This window comes from Misgurnus anguillicaudatus, chromosome 25 (assembly GCF_027580225.2).
Source record: "Misgurnus anguillicaudatus chromosome 25, ASM2758022v2, whole genome shotgun sequence".
Lineage (NCBI taxonomy): Eukaryota > Metazoa > Chordata > Actinopteri > Cypriniformes > Cobitidae > Misgurnus > Misgurnus anguillicaudatus.
The window spans coordinates 26,462,041-26,477,180 of NC_073361.2; the positions used below are offsets into that span (position 1 = coordinate 26,462,041).

The 15,140-nt window shown below is 39.6% G+C and overlaps 1 protein-coding gene across 8 annotated transcripts in view; it reads left to right on the forward strand.

Annotated features, from left to right (window-relative positions):
* Positions 1 to 15,140, forward strand: part of LOC129426138 (dihydropyrimidine dehydrogenase [NADP(+)]) — a 235,502-nt gene that overhangs the window by 17,656 nt on the left and 202,706 nt on the right. For all 8 annotated transcript variants that reach the window (XM_073864234.1, XM_073864235.1, XM_073864230.1 and 5 more), the window contains exon 2: positions 3,272 to 3,376. The gene's annotated coding sequence lies outside the window, so the exon portion shown is untranslated. The remainder of the gene's footprint in view (positions 1 to 3,271; positions 3,377 to 15,140) is intronic.

Genomic DNA, 15,140 nt, shown 5'->3' on the forward strand with positions numbered 1-15,140 from the left:
TATTGGTTGAGCTCTTGCCTGCAGGAGCACTTGGTCTCTGGGGCTGAGTGGGTCACTGTTGTAATGGAGAGGTGCGAGCCTGTGTGTTTGTTGTTAGGACGAGAGGGGAGGGGTCGATAATGGTGTTGCAGATCTGGAGAGGGGCGAGGACTGACACTCAGGTTTCATTAAAGGCAGGTGACCTCAGGTGGACCTCAGCCACTCTGACAGACTGAACTACACCTGTGATCTACAGGATTGAAAATAATACAAACAAAAATGGCATATTTAAATTATTGCTCTTCTTTTTTTTCTCTTGCATGGGAATTGTTTTGTTGCATGTGTTGCATGCGATGTGTATTTTTATAGAGATGTGTTCGTTGCTAGGGTGTTGTGGGTGGTTGCCTGGGTGTTGCTTTGCTGTTTCTAGGGTGTTGTGTGTGGTTGCCTGGGTGTTGCTGTGCTGTTGCTGTGCTGTTTCTTGGGTGTTATGAGTTGTTGCATGGGTGTTGCTGTGCAGTTTCTATGGTGTTGTGGCTAGATGCCTGGGCATTGCTGTTTGGTTGTTAGGGTGTTGTGGCTGGTTGCTTGTGGGTTGCTGAGTGGTTGTTAGGGTGTTGGGGGTGGACGCTTGGGTGTTGCTGTGCTGTTTCTAAGGTGTTGTGTGTGGTTGCTTGGGTGTTGCTGTGTCCTTTCTAGGGTGTTGTGTTTGGTTGCCTGGGTGTTGCTGTGTCCTTTCTAGGGTGTTGTGTGTGGTTGCCTGGGTGTTGCTGTGCTGTTTCTAGGGTGTTGTGGCTGATTTCCTGGGCATTCCTGTGCTGTTTCTAAGGTGTTGTGTGTGGTTGCTTGGGTGTTGCTGTGTCCTTTTCTAGGGTGTTGTGTTTGGTTGCCTGGGTGTTGCTGTGCTGTTGTCAGGGTGTTGTGGCTGGTTTCCTGGGCATTCCTGTGCTGTTTCTAGGGTGTTGTGTGTGGTTGCTTGGGTGTCCCTACTGAAAAATTTAGCTAAGACCAGCATAAGCTGGTGAGCTGGTTTTAGCTGGTCTCCCAGCTTGGTTTTAGCTGGTTTTGCTGGTGTAGGAAGCTGGTCTAGCTGTGTTTTGGTCACTTTTTAAGCTGGTCTAGCTGGAGCCACCAGCATGACCAGCTTTGTCAGGCTGGGAGGACCAGCGTAAACCAGCTAGTGCCACCTTAAACCAGCTAAAACCAGCTACCAGTTGGATTTTTCAGTAGGGGTTGCTTTATCCTTTCTAGGGTATTGTGTGTGGTTTCCTGGGTGTTCCTGTCTGTTTCTAGGGTGTTGTGTGTGATGTCCTATTGTTGCTGTGTTTTTTCTAGGGTGTTATGTTTGGTTGCCTGGGTGTTGCTGTGTTGTTGTGTAGGGGCGGCTGTGGTTCAGTGGTTCATGTAGGTTGTCTACAAACCGGAAGGTTGGTGGTTCAAACCCCGGCTCCACCGGACCAAGTGTCAAGGTGTCCTTGAGCAAGACACCTAACCCCAGCTGCTCCCGACGAGCTGGTTGGCGCCTTGCATGGCTGACACTGCCGTCAGTGTATGAATGTGGGAGTGAATGGGTGAATGTGAGGCAATATTGTAAAGCGCTTTGGATGGCTATAGGTCTGTTAAAAGCGCTATATAAATGCAGTCCATTTACCATTTTGTTAGGGTATTGTGGCTGGTTGCCTGTGGGTTGCTGAGTGGTTGTAAGGGTGTTGGGGGTGGTTGCCTGGGCGTTGCTGTGCTGTTTCTAGGGTGTTGTGGTTCGTTGCCTGGACATTGCTGAGTGATTGTTAGAGGGTTGAGGGTGGTTGCCTAGGCAGTTTTGTGTAATTTCCAGGGTGTCATGGGTGGTTGCCTGGGCATTGCTATTTAATTGCTAGGGTGTTGTGAGTGGGTGTCTGGGCGTTGCTAAGTGGTTGTTAGGGTGTTGTGGGTGGTTGCCTGGGCATTGCTGTGCTGTTTCAAAGGTGTTGTGGCTGGTTGCCTGGGTGTTACTGTGCTGTTTCTAGGGTGTTGCGGGTGTTTGCCTGTGCATTGATGTTTGGTTGTTAGGGTGTTTTTGGTGGTTGCCTGTGTGTTGGTGCATCATTTCTGTGGTGTTGTGGGTGGTTGTCTGAGTGTTGCTGTTTGGTTTCCAGGGTGTTGTGGATGGTTGCTTGGGTGTTGCGTTTGTCAGGGTTAGGGCTGCACGATTTGGGTAATTTTTCCCATTGCGGTTATTGATGCTAATATTGCGATGTGCGATTGCGATTATACTAAATGGTATCATGAGTCAACTTGATGGGTTTTAAGGAAAATCCACACACAGTTTAGCTTAAATGTGTATTTGTAAAACTAGAAATGTTTTCGTATTGCCACGTGATGTAGCAACTGCTCAGTGTCAGTAATCCTAAATCCAAAATACCGCCATACAACAGACATAGAGTTTTTTTAGCTACCAGATCACTGTCAACCTCCTCTGCATCCATCTTCGCTCTGGTATAAGTGGCGACACACACCACACACGTGCATGCCACACGTGCACTGCCTTTTTTGTTCGTTTTTCTTTCTTTTTTTAAGCAGCAAGGAAAATCATCAAACTGTTATCAGAAAGTTTGTGTTAACAAGTCCACACATTTATTTATTTAATATAATTGCAACATTTTGCTGTCATATAATTGCACAGGCTGACATTGCGATTGCGATTGCAATTGCGATGCGATTAATTGTGCAGCACTAGTCAGGGTACAGAGCACAGAGTTCTAGAGAAAACTTGATATACCTGACCCTAAGTCTAAGGTAACAACATACCTTAGCAAACACAACCTCTTTGAAATTCTTTAAATCCTTTCATGATGTTAAGGACAAGAGTGAGTTGAAATAATCTGAATGGAAGCGTGCATGTGTGTTTTTCAGAAGCATTACATATTTGAAAAGTAAATGAGTTTCAAGGTCAGCTCTCTAGTGTGAAAAGATGCTGTGGCGCTCTCGTTGAGGAATGACAGACATCTGGAAACGCTCTTGATTCTTTAAAGACAGCCTGTTGGCAGTCTTTATGATTCGTCCTCAGAACTCCCTTAATTGTTCAGCTGTGAAACTTTGAGCACAACGATTTCCCAAAGCGTTGAAAATGTCCTTGCCGAGATTCACATTCGTTCAAGTACAAGAATGTGTGTGGGAGTTGTTAGACACACACACACAGACACACACACACACACACACAAATTCAACTACAAGTTGAAGCCTCAGTGTATCGCAATCTATGCATAATATTAAACTACATTAACCTGCCTTGTACTCTCTCTTTCTCCATTAGAATATTTTGGCCTTGAACCGACGGGTGCAGACGTACACTGGGCTTTACTCGGAGAAGAAACCAGAGATAAAGCGCTGGAAGGGGAACCCGGAGAAAGGCTGCGAGGTGTGTCTCCGTTCTAACCCTCAACCTTCATCTTTTGACCTGCACCTCAATAGGTTTTTCTCCAACCAAATAGCAGTAGAAAAGATGGACTTGATGTTTCCAGATTTAGCAGGGCTGTTTCCTGGCTCCGGCCCCATCTGTTTGGTTTTCTTCGGTAGCTGCTTTTTAACCTTTCGTTTGGCCTTGTTAAGAAATCAACAGCTGTGTTCTGGGCCACAAGCATGAAAACTCACGTTGGATTTGCCCACACACATATGCTCTCAAACCCACACTAGGAAAGCTTTTATAGGAGCATGACAATATTCAGTGGGTCTAGAAGTCTATGGAAAATACTTGTGTTTTATTTATTTTCTATTTTATTCACGTTTTTGGTACTGTAACCCCCTGGACCACAAAACCAGTCAAAAGGGTTCGTCTTTGATATTGAGATTTATACATTATCTAAAAGTATGAATAGCTAATAAATAAATATCTTTCAATTGATGTATAATAGCTTTTTATTATAGCTTTTCCTTTCTGCATCCACTCACAAAAATAAAGTTTTGATATATTTACGTTAGAAAATGTACAAAATATTTTCATGGGTCATGATCTTTACATAATATCCTAATAAATTTTGGCCTAAAAGAAAAATCGATAATTTTGACCCATGCAATGTATTGTTGGCTATTACTACAAATAAACCAGTGTGACTTATGACTGGTTTTGTGGTCCAGGGTCACAAATAATATAAAATTTACAGTTTAAGTATAAAAGTTTATATGAATTTAATGATCCTAATTTTGGATTTTATGCACTCCACCGACATGGACTCCACAAGTTTGTGTGATTTGTATCCATGTTATCCCAGTGTTTTTTAAGAGCCTTCCAGAGATTTGCATCTACCTCAGTGACCTTTTGAATGTGGTCAGTGTCATTAATCCGCTTGCATTTAATTAGTTACCTAGAAATAACGCTGGTTAAAAATAGGCCTGGTCTTTCGCCTTCCTATGGTTGTATGTCATCATAAGACGAGGAGTTACGCGCGCACTCTCGCAAACACTCGAACGTAATTATCTTACGATTCCAGGCACATGCCATCAAAGTCTCAGGAATATCTCCCCGGACCAGCGTGCGACGCAGCGGTTTGTGTTTTTTGGCAGGTGGCTGCTATGCCTCGTCTGTCCTTTAAAGGCAACCGAGCCTTTCGCTTGTTTGATGTAGAGACATGACAAGATGGAGGTGTTTTGTAGCTGAGATTATCTACTCCCTGCTGGCAGCACTGTTGCTAAGTACAGCTGCCTAATTTATCATTCTAATCAATGGGGATGGATCGCAGGTCTGATGTAATTCATAAAGTCTCTGTGCTATAGATTGAACATATGGCATGTGATTTTACTGTATCAAGAGTATACGTAGTATCTGTTACCCTGCTACGCTTGTGCAAATATTGTTGTCGTGCAAGAGCGCAGCATCCAGAATATTGATGTAAACATCAGGGGATGAAATGCAAGGGAGTTTGCGTTGTCCTTTAATGTGGATTTTGCAGCAAATTCTGATATACATAATGCCTCAGTGTGCTTTTCGCCCCGTGAAACGAGAGCCGCTTTCTTGTATTTCCTCTTGCGATGCATTTCTTTCTGTCAATTTACCAATAAATGTCAGAGGTCCGCGGGAATGCTGAGTCTGTGAAGTGGCTCGTGATATTCCGTATGGATCGTCTGATGCAGACTTATCTCCTTCGTAAAGAAAAAGCAATGAACGCTTTAGTGTACCCTAAAATATCTTTTGTAGGGCCTGGAAGCGGCATCATAATTGTCCTACGGAGTTATTCGGATGCCAGAGGGGCTGTAAACTTTATTTTACAGGGTATCCGCGATAGCTGGATGTCTATAGTTTCCAAATGAGCTCTCGGAAACATTCGGCGCAATGTTATCTCGCTCCGTCAGGGCTCAGGTGCCTGCGCATTTTCTGTCCCCCCCTTAGGGCACCGGCGCACATTGTGGGTGAGGTGATTTCGCTACACTTCCCTGCAGGCGACGGCTCGTACAGAATCCGGTTCGAGTTGAAGCTATTAGCTGACCGGGGCCGTACCAATATTTGTCTTTCTGCTTCAATAGCCCAGGTTGAGGTTGGAGATAATCTACCAAACAAAAACAAGTCAGAGTTTTGCAGAGATAGCCGTCGAGACACACTTGAAGTGCCCTTGTTTTTGCAGATAAGGCTGCTGTTTACTGATGGTTTTCGTTTAATAATCTGTCTGTACAGTCTAATCCAATTTAATGAGTCTCCAGATTGCATTATGATCCCCTGGTTCTGTGAAGGGCAGGTATATATGCTGGAAGCAAAAGCTAATGTTTTTACATTGAGTATTAGAAAGGACAAGATGGGTGTGGAAAAAAGAATGGAGAGTAAAAAAAGCCATATTAAAAAAGCTGCTGCTGTAAAATTGCTGTAAATTTAACAGAATGAATTTTGTCGGGATTTGATGTCAGGTATGAACGGGACACATTGACAAAATTCTAGCTAATTAGCTCAAAAATTGCCAGCAGTACTAGTTTAAGGAGTTATAATATTGCAAGAAAGGTTACATATTAACTCATTCCCCGCCAGCCTTTAAAAAAAAAGATGCCTGCCATAATTTTTTGTGGTTTTCACAAAGGTTTACAAAATGCCTTCCATGAAATGTTTTTTCTATATAAACATACAAGTATATCAAATGAATGAACAGTTCCTCTGCTTTCAAACAAACAAAACGGGGGGAAAAAAACGTTTCATCCTATTTTCATTTGTTGTCTTTTAATAACCTCTTTAAAAATTCTAAGCAAAAAGCTGAAATAATTGCATTTTTGTAAAGGCATTTTGTTCGAGATTAGATTCAGAATGGTTATCAAAACATACACAGTTTAAAATGTATTAATTTTTTTAAATAAATTGGGTAAGAGCCATCTAGTGGATAATAACAGTATTACAGATTATCATAAAAACTCGTCAGGAAAGCGTAATTGGCAGGGAAATGTTTACTCTTAAAAGTGCAGTGTGTAAATTTTAGCTTCTAGTGGTGAGGTTGCGAATTGCAACCCACGGCTCAATCCACCGCTCACCCCTCGCTTTTGAAACGCATAGAGAAGCTACAGTAGCCACCACCAGTAAAACATGTCATCGTAAGAGACAACTTAGTAAAAAAGTTTGTCCGTTAAGGGCTTCTGTAGAAACATGGCGGCACAAAATGGCGACCTCCACGTAAGGGGACCCTCTGTGTTCGTAGATAAAAACGTCTAATTCTTAGGTAATAAAAACATAACGGTTCATTATAAAAAGGTCTTTATACACCCCTGATAATATAGTTTTTTATGTTATTTTGCATTTCTGTCAAGAGATCCTTCTAAAAATTACACACTGCACCTTTAAAGGGGGGTACACAATCTCTAAAAGCCAATGTTGATATTTGAAATCACCTAAACAAACATGCCTATCCCAAATTGGTCTTTCCCCTTTATTGATAGCTCCGCCACACACAGGCATAATCATGCAAAATACGGCATATATTAGTTCTGTGAAACAAAGCAAAACCAACGTTACTCACCTATTAAGAAGGAAAATAGCAACCTCAGCGTCCGATCGCAGGTCTTCCCGCTCCTTTAGTTCTCTCCAGCGCTCAAAAACTGATCTTATATTCACACAGGTCCTGCTTCTTCGTGAGCCTTTTTTCACTCGGCAGACAGCTTACTCTATTCGTTTTTATCCGCCATGTCAATCTTTCAGTCGCTTTCCGCTAATGTCAGACATGCGCACTGAACACTCTCTCCGCCGCATAATGAGAAGACTCTTTCTGCTAATAGGCTACAAGTTTGTTTTGTTATTCAGCCCGACTCAGTTCTAAAGCATTTTTGCACCATGCCTTGAATTGACGAGATAACTCGTCACTAGCGGGGAAAGAGTTAAAGCTGTAAATTAAATTTATAGAGTACCACGCAAAAATAAACCAGTTCACCGGCAGATTTTTTCTGAAATAGGCATCCTGAAAAACCGCACCACAAGGACGCAAAAACGCTGAAGAACGCATATTGAGAAACAGCCTTTGTCAAATTACTCGCTAAACAGCCTGAAAACTAAACAGCCAGTCAACACTTTTATTTTGTAAGTTGTTTTTTTATTGAGGAGAGGGCATGTAGTTGAAGTTACTAAAATGGCTGCAATCGTTCATAGCACCTGCTAACGCTAAGAAAGCATTTTGAAGCATGTTTAGACTAATGACGTCTAATTCCAAAAGTGACCCCAAGAGATTTGATAACATTTTGTGAATGGTAGATGAATATAGACATGAAAATCTGTTGTTGATTATAAACTGGTACACTATGGCCTGGTTTCACAGACAAGGTTAAGCTAAAGCCAGGATTAGGACTTAATAGTTAAATTAAGATGTTTAAGCATCTTTCATAAACATGCCTTAGAAAAAGACATTCATTGTGTGTATGTGTATCAATGGCACTGGCAAATTTTAAGATCTGTCATTGCAAGTTATTTTCAGTTGAGACAGCTCAAATATGTGTTTTAGTCTAGGACTGAAGCCTTGTCTGTGAAACTGGGGGGAAAAACTTTAATGTTACTCTGTCTTTATCAGTGGCGGCCAGTGACGACTTTTTTGCGGGCGCACAATGCGATGCTCGTCAAAACATTATATTTAGTATTTAGCCCATCGTGTCTGGCTCGTCATGTCAAAATATGTGTTCGGCGCGTCATGTTAACCTATGTGCATCACATGTCATGTCAAAATACGTGCCTGCTGCAGACGCTTCAAATGGGTTTAATCTTATTTGTAATCAGAGTTTAGTGTTAATTTAGTTTCTTGTGAGTATTTTGTGAACGTGAGCGTCTCTTTTATCGTAAACCCTTTCGACGCGTGTGCAGCAGGTATGTATTTTGATGCATGATGCCCATAGGTTCACATGACACACCAAACACATATGACATGACAAGCAACACACATCAGACTACAAACACACATTTTGAATTCGCGCCCCTCGGAAGAGAATTCGCCAGCTGTCTCTGGTCTTTATATTGCATGAAAAATGCCATTATGTACAGTATATCAGTCTGTGCGTTGCTCTAGCAATGCCAAGGGTTTGAACCCAGGGAACACACATACTGATAATATAAAATGTATAGCCTACCTTGTAATGCACTTTACAAGTTTCTTTGGACAAAAGCATTTTCCAAATGCATAAATGTAAATGTATATTGGTATACTTTAATGCTGGTAATCTCCAAAGTCATACAGAAACTTGTAGATTATATGCACAGGTCGACTGTACAACTCCATCTATGTGTGACCCTGTTTTGTATTTTTCTCTGTTCTCTGTCATTGACTTGGGCTTTTATATTTAAAACTGCTTCTAGTTTATTAGGCATCAGAGCTAATTGCTTTAATGAGACATGATGAAAGAGAAAAGGATGGAGAGGGAAAATCTTAATTTGAATCCTTTCTGGAATTCGTTAAATAATTCAAATTGGCTTTCATAATTCCTGTTCAGAGCCGGGTCAGCGCGAAGGTCCGCGGAAGGAGTGTAAACTGAATATCTTAAATAGATTTTCTTTCATAGCACAATCATCTTGCGTCTTCCTCGAATCTAGTCTCGACCCCACACTCATTAGATGAATAAATTATGGGCAAATTATCACAATTGGGCACTAAACGTTTTTTTTTTCTAAGTGATATTAGGGTTCTTTGAAGCTTTTATACTTAGTAATTATGTTTTTACTATGGTACAAAAAATCATTTCTGGAGACATTCTTGGTAGGACTTTCAAGTCTATTAAGATTCCAGTCTTTATATTTCTTATAAATCATTTTAGTCATGATTACGATTAGTTTATTATGTTTAGTTAAAAACGCCTGACTATCTCTGTCTGAATGTCTGTTATGATGCAAACATTGGCTATTATTGTCTTTTTACCCATTCAATCTTAACCATAATGTGGGAGAACAGAGATTTAATGCATCCCTACATACATACACATTAAGACATCTAAATCTAGTAATACAAAACACTGAAACATTTGGAGAATTTCCATATTAAAGCACTGATTTTTTTTAAATGAATACAACCTACATGCAAGTATGCCAAGGGCAAGCTGTTATAAAGGAAAACACCACTGTTTTTCAATATTTTACTATGTTCTTACCTCAACTTCGACGAATTAATACATCCCTAGCTTTTTTCAATGCATGAACTTTTAATCTTTGTACAGCGCGTCGTGAATGTGTTAGCATTTAGCCTAGCCCCATTCATTCCGATGGCTCCAAACAGGGATGAATTTAGAAGCCACCAAACACTTCCATATTTTCTCTATTTAAAGACTGTTACATGAGTATTTACACAAGTAAGTATGGTGGCACGAAATAAATCTTTTGTTTGGAGCCATAGGAATGAATGGGGCTAAGCTAAATGCTAACACATTTAAGAAGTGTTGTACAAAGATTAAAAGTGCACACGTTGAAAAAAGATAGGTATGAATTAATTCATCTAAGTTGAGGTAGGAACATAGTAAACTATTTGAAGATGGTGTAGATTTCCTTTGAAGGCAATGTTTAGTCACACAAGTCACTTCAAATATTGATTTATTCGATTGAGTTAATCGAAGTTAATTAATTAAATCTACTCATGTCATTATACTTGAAAACATAATTACTGTAAAACATCATTACTGTACTTTACAAGTATGTTGTTCCAATCCACTTGGAGATGTTGGCACATTTCTTATAGATTTAGTCTCTGATGGTGATCTACTCTATGATCTTGATTTCATTGGATGCCGGCCTAAAGGATGCTTGATATGCAAAAGCATTACTTCAGCATGGACTTTAGCCTTAAGTAGTGTGCAAGTGCTCATCACTAATTACATGGTACAATTACACGCCACGGATCAACGCGGCTATCGATTGTTGCTGTCTGAGCAGATATGGAGGCCCACCTCCCTACTCGCAACTACGTTTTGAGTGGCAAAAGGGTAAAGTGATCAATGACTTGTATTTGGTGGAACATACACAAACACCCCCCTCAATGCCACCCCAATTCCCTTCTTACAGGATTTAGCCTCCAATACAGGAATTACAGCACCACATTCTGCGCCTAATCCATTCAGGCAAAGGGGATGAGATTACAATGTTAATAGAAACCCGCAATAAGTCCTTTTTTGCTTTCCATGCTTCTTAATGTATAAAGGAAAACACAAAGGGCTTTTTATGCCCGCTCAGCTGGCTGCGTGCTGTACGAGGGGCGCTGGAATCATCTGAATGGTTTTTAACTCGAAACGGGACACTTTCTGTCACGCTTTTCATTAATGAGATTTTGCGTACAGCTGGCCTTCCTCTCCATGTCTTTAGGGTCTGAGGGGATGTAAGCCGCAGTCATTTATCGCGTGGAGAATTAATATTGATAGGAATCCCCAAAACCAAATCAGAGGCTTGACACGAAGCGTGTCATAACACTATACATAATGAGTCTTATTAATCACACTTACGCTAAATGAACATTTATAAATCTCTTGAGGAACATTCATCTTCTTGTTGCGACTGTCCTAACTGTTCATTCATGACATTGTCAGCATTTCTTCATCTACTGTATGGGCACTTTTATGTACTGGGGGTTCGTATGTTTTCTTAAATGTAAGTATTGGACATTGTATACATTATCACTAGTTGATTTAGTTTGTACATCAACGAAGTGTTTAAACATGCAATTTGTAACTTTGTGGTATAAAATAAATATAAGAGGTTATTGGGTATGTACATTAACAGTGTTCAGAACTGTCTGAACCTTTCACGATTCACAATGCAATGGTTACAATACAATTATTTATGCAAACGTAAAGATATGTACAAAAAGTGACCTGCATTTTTATATTTCAATTCAATTCAATTTTATTTATATAGCGCTTTTTACAATTGGTAATTGTTTCAAAGCAGCTTTACATTAATAGAAGCAGGGGAAAACACAGAAAAATCGACAGACAACATAAGTATCAAAATACAGCAGCTATGAATAAACTTTACAAGCGAGCGTTAAATCAACTTGGTTCCAGACAGGCTAACTATTGCGGGGTTAGTATATTACCCAGACGAGGTATGTGAATGCTTTGTTCTGTACAGGCTAACTATTGCGAGATAACTATAATTTACTAGACAAATTATGTGAATGCTTTGTTAAAGAGAAAAGTCTTAGGTTTAGATTTAAAGTGATTGACTGTGTCTGATTTTTGTTTCAAACAAAGATGGCGACAGAGAGGCAAAAGTTATGAATTGCAGCTTTAAAGTGAGTATTTTTTTTCGAAAAGTATGCTGGGTCAAAACTAGGGATGGTTGAAGAAAACACTTACGTAGGGCTGTCACGATTATGAAATTTGTCTGACGGTTAATTGTCTAATATATTGTGACGATTATGATGATTAATTGTCTGTTTTAGGGCTTTGACGATTATGACGATTAATTGCCTGTTTTATTGCTTTGACATTTAATTAACATACATTCTTTGTTTTTTTCCTGAAATAAATTTCACACATTTTTGTGATTATTTAAATTAAATGTTTTGCAGGTTTACATGGTTGTTAATATTAATAGACATAACATATTAATAATAATAATAATAAATAATTATTTTATGAATATATTTACCAAAAACTGGAAATTCTTCATAAGAAATAAACACAATAAAGTGCCTAAAAATAAAAAAATGCTATCAAAATAAACTGACTATACCAGAGCAGGCCTTAAATAGTAGCCAATCCTACTAAGATCGTATTAGTACTGGACCACATGTCTGTAGTGGCTGCAAAAAATCTATTCCTTACAGATCAATCGGAATAGCATCCTTCACTTCCCTAAATTTGGAATTGCTGTTTTGGATACATGTATGTATGTTTTACCTGGCAGTTCATAGTAATTATCAAAGTTTTGGAGCATTTGTTTAACTGCTGTGTTTTCCACAGTATTGAATTTCTCGTGTTACACTGTAAGTTAAGGAGCGCCGTGAGATACGGTCTCGTTTATACAGCCGTTGCAGCTCCCCCTTGTGTTTTTTAGAGAGCTTTGCAATCATTGCGGTGAACTGAAATCATCGCAATGGATGAAACAATCGTGATGAGACGATTATTTAATCATTCTGACAGCCCTACACTCACTTCACAGATAAGTTTCACACACAGGCAGCTCAACCATCAGTTCTAAGCAGCGTGTACTTTAAGTTGATTGTCATATTTCGATATCTGCTATGTTTTTGTCCCACATCATTGTCAAAAGAGCTGAAGTTTGATTTTCGCAGTGTAAAGCGCATATGTGTGTGCGAGCGCCGTTATTGAGTTATTCAAATCGCAGACTTCGGTGGCTCGCTGAGTGAACGTTCCATGAATGCGGTGCCCACGCACGTTATTTCCCAAATATCTCTGCTTCCAGATGCAATATTTCCTTGTCACCCACAAGCTCAGACAGTGCAATAATTATCAATTTCCATACCATTGTGTTTTTATTGTTTGAGCAACATAAAATAAAACATTTGTTAATGCCACTCAGTTAGATGAGAACAGCGTAGCAGGACGAGGGAGGGAAATTTAATTAAAAAATCTCTGACTTGCACTTTGTCTGTAATCATGTAAATTGAATGTCAGTCAGAATGGGCGAGCACACTCTGTTATTAGATCTAAACTCCAACCGAACGTGCCCTCCGTGTGCCCTGCCGTACACTGAGTTTTCCACAGTCGTGTTGACTCTGGTGTCATAGCTGCAAAAGTAAGCTTAAGTTTAAAGACTTGTTCACATCGCTCACATTGGTTATTGAGTTTTGTGAAATAATTTAGATAATTTTGATAACAGTTAGCTCTCCTAAATTTCACTTAATTGAACTGCTGTGGACCTGAAGGCCTGTTTTAACATCTAAACCAAACAAGTTTAATTCAACGAGAAAATTCATACAGTTTTTTTTTTTATTATGATTGGCACGGGCTTCTTTCCTTTGTTGACACATTTTTTTGACATATTAAAAGTCCACTTTTTAAACCCAAAAGCTACTTATCATTGCTGGTAAAATTAAGCAGTGTTAGAAGGAGGGACAGTTTGTAAAAGAGAGCATTTGATTGGACGAAATTAGTAAGTGCAGCATGAGTCATCAATGTTTCTTGACCCTTGATCCCAGAAGTAGAAAAATTTAAATGTGGCCCTGTACCACAAAACGAGTCTTAAGTTTGCATGGGTATATTTGTTGCAAAAACCAATAATACATTATACATTATAAATTATAAATTATAAATTTTTCTTTACCAGTACATCATTAGGATATAAAGTAAAGATAATGTTCCCAAATGTGTAAATAGGGGATTTTTTTCAATGTTAAAAGGGGCACTAGCATATAGACATCAAAGCAAACAAGCAGATACTAAGAGGGCTTTCACACTGGAAGTTTATTTCAAAACAGTTCTCATTAAAAACTTGTAATGTGAAAGCTGTCATGCGGAGCCCGGAGCGAATCTGGGAGCGTACTGAACCCGGGACTACCAGAAGAAGGTGGTCTGAGCTCGGTTGCATTGGAACTGTGGCGCGCTTTGCGTAATTGTGAAAGCACCTCGGACTCGGTTGCGCATCTGTCCAGGAAGCAAAGTAAGCTAAACATGTGTTTTAGTCAATGATGTCAATCATTAGTTCCACAATCCACGAATACCATGACAACTGATGAATTACACATGCCAAAGCACATATGCACAGCTGTCGCTCTGCTATGCATGATAACACAAACATATTAAAAAACAAAAAATATTGTTTCGCGTTGTGTATTACTTCCCCTGTACAGGCGCACTGGTGATGACGTGAGTTTTAACGTAAGTGTGCCGGGGTTTGATAGAATAAGTGTGAAACTAGACCAACCTGGGTTGCCAGGTTTTTACATCAAAACCAACATGATCTCACAAAGTTCCGTGGGATAGTCACGGAATTTTTTGCTCATTTTTCCGTGACATTCTCACGGATCTCCGCATATTTCCGTGGCCCTGCCACGGACTTTCTTTTCCGTGGCATTCTCACGGATTGGTTACTCAACTGCTTTTTCCTATTTTCAAACCATTGTCGCTTCGGTTTAGGGTTAGATTTGGTGCTTGCGTTACTTTGTCACTGTAAGTATTGGTTTATACAATTTTTTCTGATGTATTCTTTTATATTTTCTAAACTTTAATCAATTGTCGCCTGGTGTTGGGGTTAGAGTTGGGTTTGTGTAGGCATGTCATTTTATGTAAATCTAACCCTAAACCGAAGCGACAATGGTAAGAAAATAGGACAAAACAGTTGAGTAACCAATCCGTGAGAATGTCACGGAAAAATGAGCAAAAAATTCTGTGACTATGCCACGGAAATTCGTGAGATCAGGTTGATCAAAACCCACCCAATTGCTACTCAAAATTAGTCCAAAACTTTTTGCAAAGTTCATCTGCTAAAACGTACATTTCCAGGTCTAAAAATCACATTATTGGGGTTGTTTCAATCTGCCGACATTAAAAAAAGCTTGCGACAACAGTATTAACTCTTTCTCCGCCAGCGTTTTTAAAAAAAGTTGCCAGCCAGCGCCAGCATTTTTCATGATTTTCACAAAAGTTTAATGCCTTCCAGAAAATGTTCTTCTTTAAATATATAAACAAACAGTATATCAGATGAAAGAACAGACCCTCTGCTTTAAAAAAAAAATGTTTCATCCATCCATTAGTTCTCTTGTAATCACCTCTCAAACATGGGTAGGTTTCTTCAAAAA